At 38.4% G+C, this 20,646-nt stretch overlaps 10 pseudogenes; all 10 read left to right on the top strand.

The window, feature by feature from the left end:
• Positions 1 to 966: 966 nt before the first annotated feature.
• Positions 967 to 1,085, top strand: LOC113085515 (uncharacterized; annotated as a pseudogene).
• Positions 1,086 to 9,040: 7,955 nt separating this feature from the next.
• LOC113085520 (uncharacterized) lies at positions 9,041 to 9,159 on the top strand (annotated as a pseudogene).
• A 906-nt stretch (positions 9,160 to 10,065) lies between these two features.
• LOC113085516 (uncharacterized) lies at positions 10,066 to 10,184 on the top strand (annotated as a pseudogene).
• Positions 10,185 to 10,733: 549 nt separating this feature from the next.
• On the top strand, positions 10,734 to 10,852 carry LOC113085527 (uncharacterized; annotated as a pseudogene).
• A 488-nt stretch (positions 10,853 to 11,340) lies between these two features.
• LOC113085518 (uncharacterized) lies at positions 11,341 to 11,459 on the top strand (annotated as a pseudogene).
• A 368-nt stretch (positions 11,460 to 11,827) lies between these two features.
• LOC113085526 (uncharacterized) lies at positions 11,828 to 11,946 on the top strand (annotated as a pseudogene).
• A 2,781-nt stretch (positions 11,947 to 14,727) lies between these two features.
• On the top strand, positions 14,728 to 14,846 carry LOC113085525 (uncharacterized; annotated as a pseudogene).
• Positions 14,847 to 16,096: 1,250 nt separating this feature from the next.
• Positions 16,097 to 16,215, top strand: LOC113085522 (uncharacterized; annotated as a pseudogene).
• Positions 16,216 to 17,627: 1,412 nt separating this feature from the next.
• Positions 17,628 to 17,746, top strand: LOC113085524 (uncharacterized; annotated as a pseudogene).
• A 1,245-nt stretch (positions 17,747 to 18,991) lies between these two features.
• On the top strand, positions 18,992 to 19,110 carry LOC113085521 (uncharacterized; annotated as a pseudogene).
• The last annotated feature ends 1,536 nt before the right edge of the window (positions 19,111 to 20,646 follow it).

Below are 20,646 nucleotides of genomic sequence, written 5' to 3'. Positions count from 1 at the left end.
TATAATGTACCGGCGATTAGATTGGCTGATCTTTAAATAGCTCTCTCTTTGCAGCAGTCTTCGCTTATGGCCATTCCACCCTGGCTATGCCAGATCATGTCTGAGCTCGGAAACTAAGCAGGTTTCGGCCCTGGTTAGTAATTGGATGGCAGACCCCCTGGTAATACCAGTTGCTTTAAGATTTTTGGAAATTTTTTCACAAATTATATAATATCTTGCAAGAAAAAAAGAAAGGAGTCAATGCCCCATATCTGAATCTTAGCAGGTATGGGCCTGGTTAGTAATTGGATGGGAGACACCCTGGTAATACCAGTTGCTTTAAGATTTTTGGAAATTTTTCACAAATTATATAATAATCTTGAAAAAAAAAAAAAAAGTCAATGCCCGATCTCTGAATAATAGCAGGTTTTGCCTGGTTAGTACTTGGATGGAAGACGGCCGGGAAATACCAGTTGCTGTAATATTTTTGGCAATTTTTACTAATTACATAATAATCTTGCAACAAAAAAAAAAAAAAAGAGTAAATGCCCAATCTTTGAATCTTAGGAGGTATGGACCTGTTTAGTGCTTGGATGGGAGACCGCCTCGGAATACCAGTTGCTGTAATATTTTTGGAAATTTGTACTAATTATATAATTATCTTGAAACAAAAAGAGTCAATGCCCAATCTTTGAATCTTAGCAGCTATGGACCTGTTTAGTGTTTGGATGGGAGACCGCCTCGGAAAACCAGGTGCTCTAATATTATTGGAAATTTATTACTAATTATATAATAATCTTAAAAAAAAAAAAAAAAAAAAAAAAAAGAGTCAATGCCCGATCTCTTAATCTTAGCAGGTATTGGCCTGGTTAGTGCTTGGATGGGAGACCGCCTGGGAATACCAGGTGCTTTAAGCTTTAGGGTTTTCTTTCCTACTTATATTAGATTGGCTGATCTTTAAATAGCTCTCTCTTTGCAGCAGTCTTCGCTTATGGCCATACCATCCTGTCTATGCCAGATCATGTCTGAGCTCGGAAGCTAAGCAGGTTTGGGCCTGGTTAGTAATTGGATGGGAGACCCCCTGGTAATACCAGTTGCTTTAAGATTTTTGTAAATTTTTCACAAATTATATAATAATCTTGAAAAAAAAAGAGTCAATGCCCATTCTTTGAATCTTAGCAGTCATGGACCTGTTTAGTGTCTGGATGGGAGACCGCCTCGGAATACCAGGTGCTCTAATATTATTGGAAATTTATTACTAATTATATAATAATCTTAAAAAAAAAAAAAAGAGTCAATGCCCGATCTCTTAATCTTAGCAGGTATTGGCCTGGTTAGTGCTTGGATGGGAGACCGCCTGGGAATACCAGGTGCTTTAAGCTTTAGGGTTTTCTTTCCTACTTATATAATGTACCGGCGATTAGATTGACTGATCTTTAAATAGCTCTCTCTTTGCAGCAGTCTTCGCCTATGGCCATACCACCCTGGCTATGCCAGATCATGTCTCAGCTCGGAAGCTAAGCAGGTTTGGGCCTGGTTAGTAATTGGATGGGAGACCCCCTGGTAATACCAGTTGCTTTAAGATTTTTGTAAATTTTTCACAAATTATATAATAATCTTGAAAAAAAAAAGAGTGAATGCCCAATCTTTGAATCTTAGCAGTCATTGACCTGTGTAGTGTTTGGATGGGAGACCCCCTGGTAATACCAGGTGCTCTAATATTATTGGAAATTTATTACTAATTATATAATAATCTTTTAAAAAAAGAGCCAATGCCCGATCTCTTAATCTTAGCAGGTATTGGCCTGGTTAGTGCTTGGATGGGAGACCGCCTCGGAATACCAGGTGCTGTAAGCTTTTGGATTTTCATTCCTACTTATATAATGTATGGGCGATTTGATTGGCTGATCTTTAAATAGTCTTCTCTTTGCAGTATCCTTCGCTTGCGACCGTAACAACCTGGCTATGCCTGATCTCGTCTGCTCTCGGAAGCTAAGCAGGTTTGGTCCTGTATAATGTACCGGCGATTAGATTGGCTGATCTTTAAATAGCTCTCTCTTTGCAGCAGTCTTCGCTTATGGCCATTCCACCCTGGCTATGCCAGATCATGTCTGAGCTCGGAAACTAAGCAGGTTTCGGCCTGGTTAGTAATTGGATGGCAGACCCCCTGGTAATACCAGTTGCTTTAAGATTTTTGGAAATTTTTCACAAATTATATAATAATCTTGCAAGAAAAAAAGAAAGGAGTCAATGCCCCATATCTGAATCTTAGCAGGTATGGGCCTGGTTAGTAATTGGATGGGAGACACCCTGGTAATACCAGTTGCTTTAAGATTTTTGGAAATTTTTCACAAATTATATAATAATCTTGAAAAAAAAAAAAAAAGTCAATAATAGCAGGTTTTGCCTGGTTAGTACTTGGATGGAAGACGGCCGGGAAATACCAGTTGCTGTAATATTTTTGGCAATTTTTACTAATTACATAATAATCTTGCAACAAAAAAAAAAAAAAGAGTAAATGCCCAATCTTTGGATCTTAGGAGGTATGGACCTGTTTAGTGCTTGGATGGGAGACCGCCTCGGAATACCAGTTGCTGTAATATTTTTGGAAATTTGTACTAATTATATAATTATCTTGAAACAAAAAGAGTCAATGCCCAATCTTTGAATCTTAGCAGCTATGGACCTGTTTAGTGCTTGGATGGGAGACCGCCTCGGAATACCAGTTGCTGTAATATTTTTGGAAATTTGTACTAATTATATAATTATCTTGAAACAAAAAGAGTCAATGCCCGATCTCTTAATCTTAGCAGGTATTGGCCTGGTTAGTGCTTGGATGGGAGACCGCCTGGGAATACCAGGTGCTTTAAGCTTTAGGGTTTTCTTTCCTACTTATATAATGTACCGGCGATTAGATTGGCTGATCTTTAAATAGCTCTCTCTTTGCAGCAGTCTTCGCTTACGGCCATACCAACCTGGCGGTGCTAGAGAGCCAACAGGAAGTGATAGGCTTGCAGCACAGAGAGAAAGGCTCAATCCTGTTTGTTTATTTGAATTGTTTGTTTCTAAATATTTTGGCTTTCAGATTTTTGCTTGGGATATTAGTTGCTGGATAGTCAGTGTTGACCTCCATAAATCCCCCTGGCAGCTTAGGCTGTCTGGGGGACTTTTTTTGACGTTTTTTGACTTATTTTTCCTTGTAGCATGCTGCAGAAGCACAGCATGGCGTCAGATAAAGAAAGAGAACAAACCATGATGAGAAAAGGTAGCAATGGGAGGAATGAAGAGGAGGAGCAAAGAAGAGGTAAAGTCAAACAAGCAGAGATCCAAAAGCAACAAGAGATAAGTAAAGTCACAGGGAATTTGTGGGAAGAGGGAGAAGAAAATAGCAGAGGAGTGCAAGGAAAATCAAAATGGAAGTACAGCAAAGAGCTGACTGTGGAGGTAGAGGTGGATGGAACAGAAAAGATTTCAATGATGGATTTGCTGAAGGAAGTAAAGAAGGAGTGTGGAGAAGTGATTGGCTGCAGGGTGAGAGGTGAAAGGGTCTATGAGCTCACAATGAAAGATGAAGAGGCAAAGAGGAAACTAATGGATGGAGTGAGAGTGAAAGGAGTGATGGTGCATGCCAGGGATATAATAAATAATGATATGGTGGTGTCCTTTATCAATTTGCCTGTGTACTTAGAGGATGAGAAGATACTCGCCAAGCTACAGGAGTGGGGAGTACGACCACTTTCACCAATCAAACGCCGGGTGTGGCCTGGAACGGATACAGTTGATGGGACACGTTTCTTAAAAGTTCGCTTCACGGAACAGGTATGTTCACTACCATACTCCACAAAATTTGAGACTCTGAGAGGCACCGAATATTTTCGTGTCATCCATGATAGGCAAATACGTGTTTGCAGACTCTGTATCAAGCCAGGGCACATAATTAGAGAGTGCCCTGAATTAAAATGCTTCAAGTGCAATGGTGGAGGCCATTATGCAAGAGATTGTGAAGAATGGATGGGATTAGAGAGAGAGCGAGTGGACGGTAAAAAAAAAGGTGAAAGGAGGAGCAGTGTTCTGACAGAGGAGCAAGAGGAGGAAACAACTGATGTGGTGAGCGGTGGAGAGAAAGACGGAGCTGAAGATAGTGAGAGAAGAAGCAAAATGGAATGGCGAGACACAGCTGAAAGTTTCAGTGAAGCGGATGAGGAGGAGGAGGAGGAGGAGATGGAGCAGTCGGAAGTGATCGAAGAAGAGGAGGAGACAGATGAAAGTAATGTGAAAGAAAGAGGTAAAGAAGAGGCAAAGAAAAATACTGCACAGAAACTGATAGAAAGCAGAGGTGGAGAAAAGGGAGACAGAGAAAAGAAAGATGGACTGAAAACAAAGATTATAAGACTGAGTTCAAAGAGGAAGTCTGAGATGGACGGAGAACAGGTTGAGCAGATAAAAGAACCACGAGCGGGTATGTGATGTATGAATGAACTGTGCATGTGTTCCTGGTTTTGTTTAGTTTTTCTTCTGGGTTACTCTCATGGCCACTGTAACTTCAATAAACATAAATGGGTTAAGGGATAAAAACAAGATGAAAAAACTATTATTTACTTATCGGAGTGATATAATCTGTATACAGGAGACAAACTGGGAGGAGGATAAAGTAAAGGAGATGAGAGAAGAGTGGAGAGGGGACATATACTATAATAACGGTGCAAAAAATGCAAGAGGTGTGGCAATATTATTTAAAAAAGATATTGTAGAAGGTATAAGAGAGGTGTATAAAGACCAGAGGGGAAGGATCTTGGTGGTTGAATTCATGTATAGAGATATGGATTTTAGATTAATAAATATATATGTTCCAAATATAGAAGGGGACAGGAGGGAAATTTTGAAAGAGTTAAAAGGATTGATTGTGGGGAAATGTATTATAGTGGGAGATTTTAATATAAAATGTAGCAGATTGGATGTGGGAAAGGGGGTAAAATTTAGATGGGAAAAGTCTAGGGGAATGTTGATGGAGATAATGAGAGAAAAGGGGTTAATAGATGTGTGGAGGTATGAAAATCCAGAAAAAAGAGAATTTACTAGAAGGCAGTTAAGAGAAGGTATATTAAAACAGAGTAGAATAGATTTAGTGTTAGTTGAAGAGGAAATAATTAGATACATAGACGGGATAAAACATCAGGTAAATAGTTTAAGTGATCACGATAGTGTAAGGTTCAGAATCAAGGTAGGGAGTGAGGAGGTAGGAGGAGGGATGTGGATATTGAATGCAGGGTATATCGAAGAGGAAGAATATGAGATACAGATGAAGGATCTATTAAATAGGGAAGAAGAGAAGATAGATGAGTATACAAGAGACGGTGGATTAGAGGGTACAATAGCGGAGAGATGGGAGGAAATAAAGGATCAAATTAAGTTAATTAGTATAAAATACAGTAAGAAAAGAAGAGGAAAGATGAAGAAGGAGGAAATTATGCTTAGAGAAAGATTGAGAGAGGAGTTAGTTAAGGCTGAAGATGAAGAAGGATACAGTATGGAAAAATATATAGAGGTTAAGATGGCGCTAGAAAAATATGAAAGGGAGAAATGCAGAGGAGCTATTTTACGAAGCAAGGCAAAATATGCATTAGAAGGTGAGAAATGCACAGGGTATTTTTTAGGGCTAGAGAAAAGGAGACAAAGTAAAACATATATAAATGAAATAAATACAAAAGAGGGCAAAACAACCAAAGACTATGTAGAGATTTTGGAGAGAGTTCAAGAATTCTATGGAGAATTATATAAGAGAGGAGAAGTGGATGAGAGAAGTATAGATGGAGTATTAGAAAGTGTAGAAAATATTCTAAATAAGGAGGATGCAGAGTGGTGTGATAGAGAGATAGATGAGAAGGAAGTAGAAGCGGCAATAGGGGGGTTGAAAAGTGGAAAAAGTCCAGGGAGTGATGGGATTGGTATTGAATGGTATAAAACATATAGAGAAGAGGTAGCACCGATTTTAGTTAAAGTGTTCAAGGAGATGGAAAGAACAGGGATGGTGCAAGATAGAATGGTAGAGGGAGTGATAGCTCTGGTGTATAAGAAGGGGAATAGGTTGAATATAGAGAACTATAGACCAATCAGTCTATTAAATGTGGATTATAAAATACTGACTAAAGTTTTAGCGAACAGAGTGAAAAAAGTGATTGGAAGTATAGTGCAACCAACACAAAGTTACAGCATACCAGGCAGGGATATAGTAGACACGATAGGGACAGTTAGGGATGTGATAGAGTACATGAAACGAGATAAGAAGGGAGGAATAGTATTAGGGATAGATTGGAATAAAGCATTCGATAGGGTAGAACACAAATACTTATTTAAGGTATTAGAGAAGTTTGGATTTGGAAGTAGAATGATAGGGTGGGTGAAGAGACTATATGAGAAGGCAAAAAGTTGCATAAAAATAAATGGAGTATTAACAGACAGGTTTAAGATAGGAAGGTCAGTGAGACAGGGCTGTCCCCTGTCTGCATTATTATATGCAATTTCAGTAGAGCCTCTAGCCACTCTAATCAAGAGGGATAGAAGGGTAGTTGGTATTGAGTTGCCATATGGAGGAATGTGTACTATAAACCAATATGCAGATGACACTACAATTACAGTGAGGGAAGGAAACAGTGTAAAAAGAGTTTTAGAGATAGTAAAGATGTTTGGGAAGGCATCAGGGGCAAAAATAAATGTAGATAAATCTGAATTAATGTATATAGGGGAGGTAGAGAGAGTAGAGGTAGGGATAAGAGTGGAGGAAAAATATATGAAAGTATTAGGGGTATATTTAGGGGTCGAAAGCAAAGAGGCAAGAGATGTGACCTGGACTGGGGTAATTAATAAAATAAGAACAGTAAGTGCAACGTGGAAAGGGAGGAAATTAAAGTTAAATGGGAAAGTAATAGTAGTAAATAGCCTGCTGTTGTCAGTTTGTGTTTATGTAATGAGTGTAATGGAAATGCCAGGGTGGGTGATGAATGAATTGAATAAAATTGTATGTGATTTTATATGGGAGGGAAAAGGTGTGAAAATTGCACAGAAAACATTGGTGGGTAAGAGATGGGAAGGAGGCTTAAGCTTGATGGACCTAGAAATAAAAAGGGCTGCGATGAGAATAAAAACGGTGAAAAAATATATGGGAGGGCTATGGGATTATGGGTGGAAGGAATTCTTAAGGAAATATATTGATGATGTGGGAGGAATAGGGGACAATGGATGGTATATGGGCTTTAAGCAATCAATGACGGAAGGAATACCAGAAATATATCGGGAAGTATTAGAGGCATGGAGACAGTTCCTTCCCAAAATAGAATATGAATGTGAAGACATACAGGTGATTAAAAATCTACCACTATTTCTCAACGAAAAGATTAAACATAAAAATAAAACATTGTATGAATGTAAATTTATAGAAGGGGGTATAAAACAAGTGAAGGACATTATGTATGAAGTTATTCCAGGATTTCTAAAAAATAACTGCATTTATGATACTGTGTGTGATCTGGAAGGAATGGAGAACAGAGAGAAAGTAAATAAAATATATGGAAAAATTAAATCAAGTATACCTTTGCAGTGGACTAATATGATCGAACGTGAATATGTATCTAACGTGGAAAAATGTATGCCGGAGATGTATGTGGATGATAATGCTGAGAAAAACAAATTAAAAAATATGAGTGTAAAGAATATATACAGGATAATAATAGTTGATGTTATAAAAGAACCAGCATCAGAAAAGGTGTGGAAGAAAGTATTTGAAGATTTAGATGTGAAGAAAATATGGTCAAACTTAAACATAAAATACAACAGTATAGAGTGTGAGAATAATGACTTTCTGATAAGACATAATAGAATTTACACAAATGTGGTGTTAAACAAAATAAATAATGAGGTAAATGTCATTTGTGACGTATGTGGTAATGGCCATGAGAGTTTCTTACATTACTTTTTAAGATGTGAAGAGTTGGTGGATTTTTTTGATTTTCTTAAAAATCTGTTATTAGAAAACTGGAGTGTCAAAGTTGAGACCGAGGAGGAATGGGGAAAATTGTTTTTGTTTGGAACTTTCGGGAAAAGGAAATCAACTGACATTTGTTTAATTAATTTTGTTCTGAGTCATGCCAGACTAGCAGTAGTGCTAAGAAGGAACTATGCACATTTCGAAGGGAGAAAGGTAAAAGTAAAAGATATGTTTAAGTCAATGATACAAAGAGATGTAGAGTTGATTTGTAAGTACGGAGATAAAGAGGGGAAAGAGTTTTTTTTGACTACAAATAAGTTCATACATCAAAATGTGGGGGAAGAAATATGTTTCAATTGGTAAAGAGTAACAATCTGGTTGAGAATGGCTGATGTCAATTAAGTAAATGTAAACATATTTGTGTGTATTTTATTTATGTTCTATATTTTTATTGTTGTATGATTATGAAAAATTAAGTTGATCAATTGGAAAAAACGAATCATACAAATGTATTGAAATGAAAGTCAATCGGATGGAATAATGCAATAGAAAACTGTGAATTGAAAGTTAAATAAAAAAAAAAAAAAAAAAAAAAAAAGGCTATGCCAGATCATGTCTGAGCTCGGAAGCTAAGCAGGTGTGGGCCTGGTTAGTAATTGGATGGGAGACCCCCTGGTAATACCAGTTGCTTTAAGATTTTTGTAAATTTTTCACAAATTATATAATAATCTTGAAAAAAAAAAAGAGTCAATGCCCATTCTTTGAATCTTAGCAGTCATGGACCTGTTTAGTGTCTGGATGGGAGACCGCCTCGGAATACCAGGTGCTCTAATATTATTGGAAATTTATTACTAATTATATAATAATCTTAAAAAAAAAAAAAAAAAAAAAAAAAAAAAAAAAAAGAGTCAATGCCCGATCTCTTAATCTTAGCAGGTATTGGCCTGGTTAGTGCTTGGATGGGAGACCGCCTGGGAATACCAGGTGCTTTAAGCTTTAGGGTTTTCTTTCCTACTTATATAATGTACCGGCGATTAGATTGACTGATCTTTAAATAGCTCTCTCTTTGCAGCAGTCTTCGCTTATGGCCATACCACCCTGGCTATGCCAGATCATGTCTGAGCTCGGAAACTAAGCAGGTTTCGGCCTGGTTAGTAATTGGATGGGAGACCCCCTGGTAATACCAGTTGCTTTAAGATTTTTGGAAATTTTTCACAAATTATATAATAATCTTGCAAGAAAAAAAGAAAGGAGTCAATGCCCCATATCTGAATCTTAGCAGGTATGGGCCTGGTTAGTAATTGGATGGGAGACACCCTGGTAATACCAGTTGCTTTAAGATTTTTGGAAATTTTTCACAAATTATATAATAATTTTGAAAAAAAAAAAAAGTCAATGCCCGATCTCTGAATAATAGCAGGTTTTGCCTGGTTAGTACTTGGATGGAAGACGGCCGGGAAATACCAGTTGCTGTAATATTTTTGGCAATTTTTACTAATTACATAAAAATCTTGCAAAAAAAAAAAAAAAGAGTAAATGCCCAATCTTTGAATCTTAGGAGGTATGGACCTGTTTAGTGCTTGGATAAGAGACCGCCTCGGAATACCATTTGCTGTAATATTTTTGGAAATTTGTACTAATTATATAATTATCTTGAAACAAGAAGAGTCAATGCCCAATCTTTGAATCTTAGCAGCTATGGACCTGTTTAGTGTTTGGATGGGAGACCCCCTGGTAATACCATGTGCTCTAATATTATTGGAAATTTATTACTAATTATATAATAATCTTAAAAAAAGAGCCAATGCCCGATCTCTTAATCTTAGCAGGTATTGGCCTGGTTAGTGCTTGGATTGGAGACCGCCTCGGAATACCAGGTGCTGTAAGCTTTAGGGTTTTCATTCCTACTTATATAATGTATGGGCGATTTGATTGGCTGATCTTTAAATAGTCCTCTCTTTGCAGTATCCTTCGCTTGCGACCGTAACAACCTGGCTATGCCTGATCTCGTCTGCTCTCGGAAGCTAAGCAGGTTTGGTCCTGTATAATGTACCGGCGATTAGATTGGCTGATCTTTAAATAGCTCTCTCTTTGCAGCAGTCTTCGCTTATGGCCATACCACCCTGGCTATGCCAGATCATGTCTGAGCTCGGAAGCTAAGCAGGTTTGGGCCTGGTTAGTAATTGGATGGGAGACCCCCTGGTAATACCAGTTGCTTTAAGATTTTTGTAAATTTTTCACAAATTATATAATAATCTTGAAAAAAAAAAGAGTCAATGCCCATTCTTTGAATCTTAGCAGTCATGGACTTGTGTAGTGTTTGGATGGGAGACCCCCTGGTAATACCAGGTGCTCTAATGTTATTGGAAATTTATTACTAATTATATAATAATCTTTAAAAAAAAGAGCCAATGCCCGATCTCTTAATCTTAGCAGGTATTGGCCTGGTTAGTGCTTGGATGGGAGACCGCCTAGGAATACCAGGTGCTGTAAGCTTTTGGGTTTTCATTCCTACTTATATAATGTATGGGCGATTTGATTGGCTGATCTTTAAATAGTCCTCTCTTTACAGTATCCTTCGCTTGCGACCGTAACAACCTGGCTATGCCTGATCTCGTCTGCTCTCGGAAGCTAAGCAGGTTTGGTCCTGTATAATGTACCGGCGATTAGATTGGCTGATCTTTAAGCTTTAGGGTTTTCTTTCCTACTTATATAATGTACCGGCGATTAGATTGGCTGATCTTTAAATAGCTCTCTCTTTGCAGCAGTCTTCGCTTATGGCCATACCACCCTGGCTATGCCAGATCATGTCTGAGCTCGGAAGCTAAGCAGGTTTGGGCCTGGTTAGTAATTGGATGGGAGACCCCCTGGTAATACCAGTTGCTTTAAGATTTTTGTAAATTTTTCACAAATTATATAATAATCTTGAAAAAAAAAAGAGTCAATGCCCATTCTTTGAATCTTAGCAGTCATGGACCTGTGTAGTGTTTGGATGGGAGACCCCCTGGTAATACCAGGTGCTCTAATATTATTGGAAATTTATTACTAATTATATAATAATCTTTAAAAAAAAGAGCCAATGCCTGATCTCTTAATCTTAGCAGGTATTGGCCTGGTTAGTGCTTGGATGGGAGACCGCCTGGGAATACCAGGTGCTGTAAGCTTTTGGGTTTTCATTCCTACTTATATAATGTATGGGCGATTTGATTGGCTGATCTTTAAATAGTCCTCTCTTTGCAGTATCCTTCGCTTGCGACCGTAACAACCTGGCTATGCCTGATCTCGTCTGCTCTCGGAAGCTAAGCAGGTTTGGTCCTGTATAATGTACCGGCGATTAGATTGGCTGATCTTTAAATAGCTCTCTCTTTGCAGCAGTCTTCGCTTATGGCCATACCACCCTGGCTATGCCAGATCATGTCTGAGCTCGGAAGCTAAGCAGGTGTGGGCCTGGTTAGTAATTGGATGGGAGACCCCCTGGTAATACCAGTTGCTTTAAGATTTTTGTAAATTTTTCACAAATTATATAATAATCTTGAAAAAAAAAAAGAGTCAATGCCCATTCTTTGAATCTTAGCAGTCATGGACCTGTTTAGTGTCTGGATGGGAGACCGCCTCGGAATACCAGGTGCTCTAATATTATTGGAAATTTATTACTAATTATATAATAATCTTAAAAAAAAAAAAAAAAAAAAGAGTCAATGCCCGATCTCTTAATCTTAGCAGGTATTGGCCTGGTTAGTGCTTGGATGGGAGACCGCCTGGGAATACCAGGTGCTTTAAGCTTTAGGGTTTTCTTTCCTACTTATATAATGTACCGGCGATTAGATTGGCTGATCTTTAAATAGCTCTCTCTTTGCAGCAGTCTTCGCTTATGGCCATACCACCCTGGCTATGCCAGATCATGTCTGAGCTCGGAAGCTAAGCAGGTTTGGGCCTGGTTAGTAATTGGATGGGAGACCCCCTGGTAATACCAGTTGCTTTAAGATTTTTGTAAATTTTTCACAAATTATATAATAATCTTGAAAAAAAAAAGAGTGAATGCCCATCTTTGAATCTTAGCAGTCATTGACCTGTGTAGTGTTTGGATGGGAGACCGCCTCGGTAATACCAGGTGCTCTAATATTATTGGAAATTTATTACTAATTATATAATAATCTTAAAAAAAAAAAAAGAGCCAATGCCCGATCTCTTAATCTTAGCAGGTATTGGCCTGGTTAGTGCTTGGATGGGAGACCGCCTCGGAATACCAGGTGCTGTAAGCTTTTGGATTTTCATTCCTACTTATATAATGTATGGGCGATTTGATTGGCTGATCTTTAAATAGTCTTCTCTTTGCAGTATCCTTCGCTTGCGACGTAACAACCTGGCTATGCCTGATCTCGTCTGCTCTCGGAAGCTAAGCAGGTTTGGTCCTGTATAATGTACCGGCGATTAGATTGGCTGATCTTTAAATAGCTCTCTCTTTGGAGCAGTCTTCGCTTATGGCCATTCCACCCTGGCTATGCCAGATCATGTCTGAGCTCGGAAACTAAGCAGGTTTCGGCCTGGTTAGTAATTGGATGGCAGACCCCCTGGTAATACCAGTTGCTTTAAGATTTTTGGAAATTTTTCACAAATTATATATAATCTTGCAAGAAAAAAAGAAAGGAGTCAATGCCCCATATCTGAATCTTAGCAGGTATGGGCCTGGTTAGTAATTGGATGGGAGACACCCTGGTAATACCAGTTGCTTTAAGATTTTTGGAAATTTTTCACAAATTATATAATAATCTTGAAAAAAAAAAAAAAAGTCAATGCCCAATCTCTGAATAATAGCAGGTTTTGCCTGGTTAGTACTTGGATGGAAGACGGCCGGGAAATACCAGTTGCTGTAATATTTTTGGCAATTTTACTAATTACATAATAATCTTGCAACAAAAAAAAAAAAAGAGTAAATGCCCAATCTTTGAATCTTAGGAGGTATGGACCTGTTTAGTGCTTGGATGGGAGACCGCCTCGGAATACCAGTTGCTGTAATATTTTTGGAAATTTGTACTAATTATATAATTATCTTGAAACAAAAGAGTCAATGCCCGATCTCTTAATCTTAGCAGGTATTGGCCTGGTTAGTGCTTGGATGGGAGACCGCCTGGGAATACCAGGTGCTTTAAGCTTTAGGGTTTTCTTTCCTACTTATATAATGTACCGGCGATTAGATTGGCTGATCTTTAAATAGCTCTCTCTTTGCAGCAGTCTTCGCTTATGGCCATACCACCCTGGCTATGCCAGATCATGTCTCAGCTCGGAAGCTAAGCAGGTTTGGGCCTGGTTAGTAATTGGATGGGAGACCCCCTGGTAATACCAGTTGCTTTAAGATTTTTGTAAATTTTTCACAAATTATATAATAATCTTGAAAAAAAAAAGAGTCAATGCCCATTCTTTGAATCTTAGCAGTCATGGACCTGTTTAGTGTCTGGATGGGAGACCGCCTCGGAATACCAGGTGCTCTAATATTATTGGAAATTTATTACTAATTATATAATAATCTTAAAAAAAAAAAAAAAAAAAAAAAGAGTCAATGCCCGATCTCTTAATCTTAGCAGGTATTGGCCTGGTTAGTGCTTGGATGGGAGACCGCCTCGGAATACCAGGTGCTGTAAGCTTTTGGATTTTCATTCCTACTTATATAATGTATGGGCGATTTGATTGGCTGATCTTTAAATAGTCTTCTCTTTGCAGTATCCTTCGCTTGCGACCGTAACAACCTGGCTATGCCTGATCTCGTCTGCTCTCGGAAGCTAAGCAGGTTTGGTCCTGTATAATGTACCGGCGATTAGATTGGCTGATCTTTAAATAGCTCTCTCTTTGCAGCAGTCTTCGCTTATGGCCATTCCACCCTGGCTATGCCAGATCATGTCTGAGCTCGGAAACTAAGCAGGTTTCGGCCTGGTTAGTAATTGGATGGCAGACCCCCTGGTAATACCAGTTGCTTTAAGATTTTTGGAAATTTTTCACAAATTATATAATAATCTTGCAAGAAAAAAAGAAAGGAGTCAATGCCCCATATCTGAATCTTAGCAGGTATGGGCCTGGTTAGTAATTGGATGGGAGACACCCTGGTAATACCAGTTGCTTTAAGATTTTTGGAAATTTTTCACAAATTATATAATAATCTTGAAAAAAAAAAAAAAAGTCAATGCCCGATCTCTGAATAATAGCAGGTTTTGCCTGGTTAGTACTTGGATGGAAGACGGCCGGGAAATACCAGTTGCTGTAATTTTTTGGCAATTTTTACTAATTACATAATAATCTTGCAACAAAAAAAAAAAAAAAAAGAGTAAATGCCCAATCTTTGAATCTTAGGAGGTATGGACCTGTTTAGTGCTTGGATGGGAGACCGCCTCGGAATACCAGTTGCTGTAATATTTTTGGAAATTTGTACTAATTATATAATAATCTTGAAACAAAAAGAGTCAATGCCCAATCTTTGAATCTTAGCAGCTATGGGCCTGTTTAGTGTTTGGATGGGAGACCGCCTCGGAAAACCAGGTGCTCTAATATTATTGGAAATTCATTACTAATTATATAATAATCTTTAAAAAAAAAAAAAAAAGAGTCAATGCCCGATCTCTTAATCTTAGCAGGTATTGGCCTGGTTAGTGCTTGGATGGGAGACCGCCTGGGAATACCAGGTGCTTTAAGCTTTAGGGTTTTCTTTCCTACTTATATAATGTACCGGCGATTAGATTGGCTGATCTTTAAATAGCTCTCTCTTTGCAGCAGTCTTCGCTTATGGCCATACCACCCTGGCTATGCCAGATCATGTCTGAGCTCGGAAGCTAAGCAGGTTTGGGCCTGGTTAGTAATTGGATGGGAGACCCCCTGGTAATACCAGTTGCTTTAAGATTTTTGTAAATTTTTCACAAATTATATAATAATCTTGAAAAAAAAAAGAGTGAATGCCCAATCTTTGAATCTTAGCAGTCATTGACCTGTGTAGTGTTTGGATGGGAGACCCCCTGGTAATACCAGGTGCTCTAATATTATTGGAAATTTATTACTAATTATATAATAATCTTAAAAAAAAAGAGCCAATGCCCGATCTCTTAATCTTAGCAGGTATTGGCCTGGTTAGTGCTTGGATGGGAGACCGCCTCGGAATACCAGGTGCTGTAAGCTTTTGGATTTTCATTCCTACTTATATAATGTATGGGCGATTTGATTGGCTGATCTTTAAATAGTCTTCTCTTTGCAGTATCCTTCGCTTGCGACGTAACAACCTGGCTATGCCTGATCTCGTCTGCTCTCGGAAGCTAAGCAGGTTTGGTCCTGTATAATGTACCAGCGATTAGATTGGCTGATCTTTAAATAGCTCTCTCTTTGGAGCAGTCTTCGCTTATGGCCATTCCACCCTGGCTATGCCAGATCATGTCTGAGCTCGGAAACTAAGCAGGTTTCTGCCTGGTTAGTAATTGGATGGCAGACCCCCTGGTAATACCAGTTGCTTTAAGATTTTTGGAAATTTTTCACAAATTATATATAATCTTGCAAGAAAAAAAGAAAGGAGTCAATTCCCCATATCTGAATCTTAGCAGGTATGGGCCTGGTTAGTAATTGGATGGGAGACACCCTGGTAATACCAGTTGCTTTAAGATTTTTGGAAATTTTTCACAAATTATATAATAATCTTGAAAAAAAAAAAAAAAGTCAATGCCCAATCTCTGAATAATAGCAAGTTTTGCCTGGTTAGTACTTGGATGGAAGACGGCCGGGAAATACCAGTTGCTGTAATATTTTTGGCAATTTTTACTAATTACATAATAATCTTGCAACAAAAAAAAAAAAAAGAGTAAATGCCCAATCTTTGAATCTTAGGAGGTATGGACCTGTTTAGTGCTTGGATGGGAGACCGCCTCGGAATACCAGTTGCTGTAATATTTTTGGAAATTTGTACTAATTATATAATTATCTTGAAACAAAAAGAGTCAATGCCCGATCTCTTAATCTTAGCAGGTATTGGCCTGGTTAGTGCTTGGATGGGAGACCGCCTGGGAATACCAGGTGCTTTAAGCTTTAGGGTTTTCTTTCCTACTTATATAATGTACCGGCGATTAGATTGGCTGATCTTTAAATAGCTCTCTCTTTGCAGCAGTCTTCGCTTATGGCCATACCACCCTGGCTATGCCAGATCATGTCTGAGCTCGGAAGCTAAGCAGGTTTGGGCCTGGTTAGTAATTGGATTGGAGACCCCCTGGTAATACCAGTTGCTCTAAGATTTTTGTAAATTTTTCACAAATTATATAATTATCTTGAAAAAAAAAGAGTCAATGCCCATTCTTTGAATCTTAGCAGTCATGGACCTGTTTAGTGTCTGGATGGGAGACCGCCTCGGAATACCAGGTGCTCTAATATTATTGGAAATTTATTACTAATTATATAATAATCTTAAAAAAAAAAAAAAAAAAAAAAAAAGAGTCAATGCCCGATCTCTTAATCTTAGCAGGTATTGGCCTGGTTAGTGCTTGGATGGGAGACCGCCTCGGAATACCAGGTGCTGTAAGCTTTTGGATTTTCATTCCTACTTATATAATGTATGGGCGATTTGATTGGCTGATCTTTAAATAGTCTTCTCTTTGCAGTATCCTTCGCTTGCGACCGTAACAACCTGGCTATGCCTGATCTCGTCTGCTCTCGGAAGCTAAGCAGGTTTGGTCCTGTATAATGTACCGGCGATTAGATTGGCTGATCTTTAAATAGCTCTCTCTTTGCAGCAGTCTTCGCTTATGGCCATTCCACCCTGGCTATGCCAGATCATGTCTGAGCTCGGAAACTAAGCAGGTTTCGGCCTGGTTAGTAATTGGATGGCAGACCCCCTGGTAATACCAGTTGCTTTAAGATTTTTGGAAATTTTTCACAAATTATATAATAATCTTGCAAGAAAAAAAGAAAGGAGTCAATGCCCCATATCTGAATCTTAGCAGGTATGGGCCTGGTTAGTAATTGGATGGGAGACACCCTGGTAATACCAGTTGCTTTAAGATTTTTGGAAATTTTTCACAAATTATATAATAATCTTGAAAAAAAAAAAAAAAGTCAATGCCCGATCTCTGAATAATAGCAGGTTTTGCCTGGTTAGTACTTGGATGGAAGACGGCCGGGAAATACCAGTTGCTGTAATTTTTTGGCAATTTTTACTAATTACATAATAATCTTGCAACAAAAAAAAAAAAAAAAAGAGTAAATGCCCAATCTTTGAATCTTAGGAGGTATGGACCTGTTTAGTGCTTGGATGGGAGACCGCCTCGGAATACCAGTTGCTGTAATATTTTTGGAAATTTGTACTAATTATATAATTATCTTGAAACAAAAAGAGTCAATGCCCAATCTTTGAATCTTAGCAGCTATGGGCCTGTTTAGTGTTTGGATGGGAGACCGCCTCGGAAAACCAGGTGCTCTAATATTATTGGAAATTCATTACTAATTATATAATAATCTTTAAAAAAAAAAAAAAAAGAGTCAATGCCCGATCTCTTAATCTTAGCAGGTATTGGCCTGGTTAGTGCTTGGATGGGAGACCGCCTGGGAATACCAGGTGCTTTAAGCTTTAGGGTTTTCTTTCCTACTTATATAATGTACCGGCGATTAGATTGGCTGATCTTTAAATAGCTCTCTCTTTGCAGCAGTCTTCGCTTATGGCCATACCACCCTGGCTATGCCAGATCATGTCTGAGCTCGGAAGCTAAGCAGGTTTGGGCCTGGTTAGTAATTGGATGGGAGACCCCCTGGTAATACCAGTTGCTTTAAGATTTTTGTAAATTTTTCACAAATTATATAATAATCTTGAAAAAAAAAAGAGTGAATGCCCAATCTTTGAATCTTAGCAGTCATTGACCTGTGTAGTGTTTGGATGGGAGACCCCCTGGTAATACCAGGTGCTCTAATATTATTGGAAATTTATTACTAATTATATAATAATCTTAAAAAAAAAGAGCCAATGCCCGATCTCTTAATCTTAGCAGGTATTGGCCTGGTTAGTGCTTGGATGGGAGACCGCCTCGGAATACCAGGTGCTGTAAGCTTTTGGATTTTCATTCCTACTTATATAATGTATGGGCGATTTGATTGGCTGATCTTTAAATAGTCTTCTCTTTGCAGTATCCTTCGCTTGCGACGTAACAACCTGGCTATGCCTGATCTCGTCTGCTCTCGGAAGCTAAGCAGGTTTGGTCCTGTATAATGTACCGGCGATTAGATTGGCTGATCTTTAAATAGCTCTCTCTTTGGAGCAGTCTTCGCTTATGGCCATTCCACCCTGGCTATGCCAGATCATGTCTGAGCTCGGAAACTAAGCAGGTTTCGGCCTGGTTAGTAATTGGATGGCAGACCCCCTGGTAATACCAGTTGCTTTAAGATTTTTGGAAATTTTTCACAAATTATATATAATCTTGCAAGAAAAAAAGAAAGGAGTCAATGCCCCATATCTGAATCTTAGCAGGTATGGGCCTGGTTAGTAATTGGATGGGAGACACCCTGGTAATACCAGTTGCTTTAAGATTTTTGGAAATTTTTCACAAATTATATAATAATCTTGAAAAAAAAAAAAAAGTCAATGCCCAATCTCTGAATAATAGCAGGTTTTGCCTGGTTAGTACTTGGATGGAAGACGGCCGGGAAATACCAGTTGCTGTAATATTTTTGGCAATTTTTACTAATTACATAATAATCTTGCAACAAAAAAAAAAGAGTAAATGCCCAATCTTTGAATCTTAGGAGGTATGGACCTGTTTAGTGCTTGGATGGGAGACCGCCTCGGAATACCAGTTGCTGTAATATTTTTGGAAATTTGTACTAATTATATAATTATCTTGAAACAAAAAGAGTCAATGCCCGATCTCTTAATCTTAGCAGGTATTGGCCTGGTTAGTGCTTGGATGGGAGACCGCCTGGGAATACCAGGTGCTTTAAGCTTTAGGGTTTTCTTTCCTACTTATATAATGTACCGGCGATTAGATTGGCTGATCTTTAAATAGCTCTCTCTTTGCAGCAGTCTTCGCTTATGGCCATACCACCCTGGCTATGCCAGATCATGTCTGAGCTCGGAAGCTAAGCAGGTTTGGGCCTGGTTAGTAATTGGATTGGAGACCCCCTGGTAATACCAGTTGCTCTAAGATTTTTGTAAATTTTTCACAAATTATATAATTATCTTGAAAAAAAAAGAGTCAATGCCCATTCTTTGAATCTTAGCAGTCATGGACCTGTTTAGTGTCTGGATGGGAGACCGCCTCGGAATACCAGGTGCTCTAATATTATTGGAAATTTATTACTAATTATATAATAATCTTAAAAAAAAAAAGAGTCAATGCCCGATCTCTTAATCTTAGCAGGTATTGGCCTGGTTAGTGCTTGGATGGGAGACCGCCTCGGAATACCAGGTGCTGTAAGCTTTTGGATTTTCATTCCTACTTATATAATGTATGGGCGATTTGATTGGCTGATCTTTAAATAGTCTTCTCTTTGCAGTATCCTTCGCTTGCGACCGTAACAACCTGGCTATGCCTGATCTCGTCTGCTCTCGGAAGCTAAGCAGGTTTGGTCCTGTATAATGTACCGGCGATTAGATTGGCTGATCTTTAAATAGCTCTCTCTTTGCAGCAGTCTTCGCTTATGGCCATTCCACCCTGGCTATGCCAGATCATGTCTGAGCTCGGAAACTAAGCAGGTTTCGGCCTGGTTAGTAATTGGATGGCAGACCCCCTGGTAATACCAGTTGCTTTAAGATTTTTGGAAATTTTTCACAAATTATATAATAATCTTGCAAGAAAAAAAGAAAGGAGTCAATGCCCCATATCTGAATCTTAGCAGGTATGGGCCTGGTTAGTAATTGGATGGGAGACACCCTGGTAATACCAGTTGCTTTAAGATTTTTGGAAATTTTTCACAAATTATATAATAATCTTGAAAAAAAAAAAAAAAAGTCAATGCCCGATCTCTGAATAATAGCAGGTTTTGCCTGGTTAGTACTTGGATGGAAGACGGCCGGGAAATACCAGTTGCTGTAATTTTTTGGCAATTTTTACTAATTACATAATAATCTTGCAAAAAAAAAAAAAAAAAGAGTAAATGCCCAATCTTTGAATCTTAGCAGGTATTGGCCTGGTTAGTGCTTGGATGGGAGACCGCCTGGGAATACCAGTTGCTGTAATATTTTTGGAAATTTGTACTAATTATATAATTATCTTGAAACAAAAAGAGTCAATGCCCAATCTTTGAATCTTAGCAGCTATGGGCCTGTTTAGTGTTTGGATGGGAGACCAAACAAATTAATTATATAATAATCTTTAAAAAAAAAAAAAAAAGAGTCAATGCCCGATCTCCTAATCTTAGCAGGTATTGGCCTGGTTAGTGCTTGGATGGGAGACCGCCTGGGAATACCAGGTGCTTTAAGCTTTAGGGTTTTCTTTCCTACTTATATAATGTACCGGCGATTAGATTGGCTGATCTTTAAATAGCTCTCTCTTTGCAGCAGTCTTCGCTTATGGCCATACCACCCTGAGGGCGCTAGAGAGCTACAGGAAGTGTTGGCTGCAGTTTGGAGAGGAAGGCTCTCCTCCATTTTGATTTTTCTGTTAGTGTTTGTTTTGTGAGTTGTTTTTGGACTTTTAGTTTTTTTTTTTTGAGGTTTTTCAGTTTTAAACCACCTAACAGCA

The sequence above is a fragment of the Carassius auratus genome, unplaced genomic scaffold (genome assembly GCF_003368295.1).
Source record: "Carassius auratus strain Wakin unplaced genomic scaffold, ASM336829v1 scaf_tig00041796, whole genome shotgun sequence".
Classification (NCBI taxonomy): domain Eukaryota; kingdom Metazoa; phylum Chordata; class Actinopteri; order Cypriniformes; family Cyprinidae; genus Carassius; species Carassius auratus.
The sequence above is the reverse complement of the archived record's forward strand: the minus strand, read 5'-3'. Positions and strand labels throughout refer to the sequence as shown.